Source organism: Physeter macrocephalus, chromosome 1 (genome assembly GCF_002837175.3).
Source record: "Physeter macrocephalus isolate SW-GA chromosome 1, ASM283717v5, whole genome shotgun sequence".
Taxonomy (NCBI): Eukaryota; Metazoa; Chordata; class Mammalia; order Artiodactyla; family Physeteridae; genus Physeter; species Physeter macrocephalus.
Genome location: NC_041214.2, coordinates 25,079,264 through 25,082,932, shown reverse-complemented (window position 1 = coordinate 25,082,932; position 3,669 = coordinate 25,079,264). Strand labels below are relative to the sequence as shown.

Below are 3,669 nucleotides of genomic sequence, written 5' to 3'. Positions count from 1 at the left end.
CCACATGCCGCGGGGCGGCTGGACCCGTGAGCCATGGCCGCTGAGCCTGCGCGTCCGGGGCCTGTGCTCCGCAACGGGAGAGGCCACAACGGTGAGAGGCCCGCGTACCACAAAAAAAAAAAAAAAAAAAAAAAAAAAAAAAAATTAGGGATGAATGTGACTCTTTAAAGAGAAAGAGAAAATAACTGATAACACATTTCATAATTTTAAAATCTGGCAAATGCAACAGACATCTCAACATCTATAAAATACATAATATTCTAATTAATTTACTGCCTGACATACCTCTAAAATAACTTTTTCCTCCTAAGTTTTGCTTGCATACTTTGTTACTCTCTTTATATGGTATAATGATTTTGTATAAGAGAGAACAGGAAGACAAGGTAGTCTCTCTTCTAGTAAGAGTCATCACAATTATTAATAATTGGGAGGCATTAAAACATGGTTCCTTATGCACACAGGCACGCTTGCTGTGTGCAGTACTGCTAAAGGTTTATACCCCAAAAAGACAAAATTTCTGATAAATTTCACTTCATGCAATTCTCATCAACAATACCCAGTACGCTTATCATGTATATGCTGCATCACTGAATGTACGTATTCCTGAATTTCCGTTTTGACAGGGCATCGATGAGAACAGAAACCTCCACTTTCAGTTGTACACATCTCATGACTGGAAGAATTTTCCACAGACTAGCTTCTGGCTCAGTGCATTTGAAGCCTTGTTTTTCCTCCACTACCCCCAGACTTGTGAAGCCAGGCGCCACAGGACATGTTCATCTTCCATCCAGCCTCGTGACACGCTTCCTGTAAGCCGTCGCTGCAGGAGGCTGGCCAGCAGTGACTTGCCCTTGCACAGAAGTGACTGCAGACCACACAGCCTTGTCCCACTAAATACAAACTAAATGCGCTCCCAATTCAACTTCCCCTTGGTCGGACCCCACAGCTGCCCAGGGCCACTCCAGAGCCATCTGACCAGGCGAGAAGTATGACGGAGGGGAAACTGTAGTACAAAGAAACAGTGATCAAACCCAACAGTGGTTAAAATATATTCCTTTTGCAAATCTTACGAAAACATAGGACCATGGGAACACAATGCTGGGGCTCTTCCCAGGGCCTTGGAAGGGCCGGAGCATGTGAGGGCCTGAAGCTTGAACTTCCTCTGCTCCAGAGAGCCGGCCTCTGCCTGTGGTGGGTGGCCTGGGGGTGCAGCTCAGGGCCTCAGCCACCTGGCTGGGGCTCCGCCAGAGCCTTTCCTGAGAACGTCACAATTTCTAGAGCTTTAGAGTCTTTCCTTCCACTCTGGCCCCTCTAAACACTTCTGCAGTGCCCTTGTTCTGGTCCCTAGATGGGGCGGGGGGGGGAGGCAGGTTAGAAGCTACCAGGCCTGCAGATGTGTTAGTCTGTGAAAGGAAAACCACAGTGGAGAGGTGGCTGGTTTAAAATACCTCTGATTCTTCAAAAATTAGCGTCCTCTGGGCAAGAATAGCCCCTTTTCTCCAACCCAGAGGGTGAAATGGGTGGCTATTTATTGTGTGCTGAAACTTTTGGCCTCCAGGTAACTAGAAAGAGCCTCTGGTGGGGACTGACCTTTGATTTTCTTAGAGTAGAAAGAGCTATTTGATCTATTTCGTTGAAGTTGGAGGGAGAGAAGGACAGGAAGTGGGGGGTGGGGGGAAGGGGGTCAGGAGGGAGAAAAGAGAAGGACAGAGAATGGAGGCGAGTTAAGGCCCAGCCTCTCAAGGTGGGTCTAGACAGTGACCTTGGGGTAGGGGTGGCCTGAGTCCAACCTCTAGGAACAGTGGGGTCCCAGTTGGAGGCACCCTGGCCCCCTTTCTCGTGGGGCTGGGCCGCCTTCAAGCCTCTGGTGGATCTGAGCTCTCCGGCGGATGCTGGGAGCCCCTAGGAGCCTTTATTACTGAGCCCTAACCCCTTTCCCAACACCAGGAGCTACAGGCACCCATGCAGGCTGTGAATTGAACTGAGGGTCCTGAAGTTCCCACTGCTGCATTTGCTTAGGGCCTTTTTTTTTTTTTTTTTTTTTTTTTTAGTTCTCTGTCTAGAAAACTGGAGAGAACAGAGATCAAATTTCACAAGAAACCCAACATTTAAAGTTTGAGGCAGCACTGAGGCCTTCCTCCCCAGCAGCAGTCATAGCAGACATTTCTAATTTCAATTATTCTAGAAGCCAGGTGGAGCGGAGGAACGATAGCAGTGGATTAAGGGCTTCAGTTTTACGTGGGACTCGGTGAAAAGCATCTCAGGGGCCCGAGAGATCGGCTGTCTTCCTCGGAGCAAGAATACATCTCCTCCCTCCTCCTGTTTCAGGGAAGCTCAGGGTCGACTCCTGGGGCCAGGCCTGCAGCCCTCTTGCCTAGAGCAGACTAAACATCTCAAGAGGCTTGAGGAAAGAGAGACTCCGTGTGAGTTATTCCCTCCTGGGGCAGCTGGTGAGGAACAAAGCAGATGTGGTCCCTGCCCTCACAGGGCATACGGTGAGGTACGTTTAATTAGAAAAATCTGAAAAGTTTCTTACAATTTTTTTGGTCTTATTTTTTAAATTAATTTTTATTGGAGTATAGTTGCTTTACAATGCTGTTAGTTTCTACTGTACAGCAAAGTGAATCAGCCATACATATACACATATCCCCTCCCTTTTGGATTTTCTTCCCATTTAAGTCACCAAAGTGCATTAAGTAGAGTGCCCTGTGCTGTACAGTAGGTTCTCATTAGTTATCTACTTTATACATAGTATCAATAGTGTATATGTGTCAATCCCAATCTCCCAATTCCTCCCACCCCCGCTTCCTCCCTTAACCCCTTGGTATCCATACATTTGTTCTCTATGCTATTATAATTGAGGTGCTATGAAGGAAAGGCACCTAAGAATGATGCCTTCTTTCTCTTATGATTTTGCCTCCTTTTCACAGCAATCTTGCTAAAATATATTACCTGGTCCCCTGCTTCCTTGAACAGAGTGTGATGGGGCTACTCGGAACTTTACTGGACGTCTCAGTATTGCCACTGGCCCCATAAAATCTAACACTCGCTTGTTATAATGATTTCCAAGAGGTATGCGAACCTCTTTATGCCCATATTAAGTGGTCCCTGGCTCCTATTCTTTTTCTTTTTGAAATTCTTGTATCTGCCATTTAGATTGCCTTGATTTCCTACCTGCAACAATATGTTAGAATATTGTCTCTATGCTTGTCCCTACTTTTTTTTTTTTAACATCTTTATTGGAGTATAATTGCTTTACAATGATGTGTTAGTTTCTGCTGTATAAAAAAGTGAATCAGCTATACGTATACATATATCCCCATATCTCCTCCCTCTTGCGTCTCCCTCCCACCCTCCCTATCCCACCCCTCTAGGTGGACACAAAGCACCGAGCTGATCTCCCTGTGCTATGCGGCTGCTTCCCACTAGCTATCTATTTTACATTTGGTAGTGTATATATGTCCATGCCACTCTCTCACCTCATCCCAGCTTACCCTTCCCCCTCCTCGTGTCCTCAGGTCCATTCTTTATGTCTGTGTCTTTATTTCTGTCCTGCCCCTAGATTCTTCAGAACCATGTTTTTTTTTTTTTTCTTAGATTCCATATAGATGTGTTAGCACACGGTATTTGTTTTTCTCTTTCTGACTTACTTCACTCTGTACGACAGAC

General features: G+C 46.0%; 1 protein-coding gene across 1 annotated transcript in view; it reads right to left on the bottom strand.

Annotated features, from left to right (window-relative positions):
* Positions 1–3,669, bottom strand: part of SLC9A9 (solute carrier family 9 member A9) — a 563,642-nt gene that overhangs the window by 111,967 nt on the left and 448,006 nt on the right. The gene's annotated exons all lie outside the window — the stretch shown is intronic.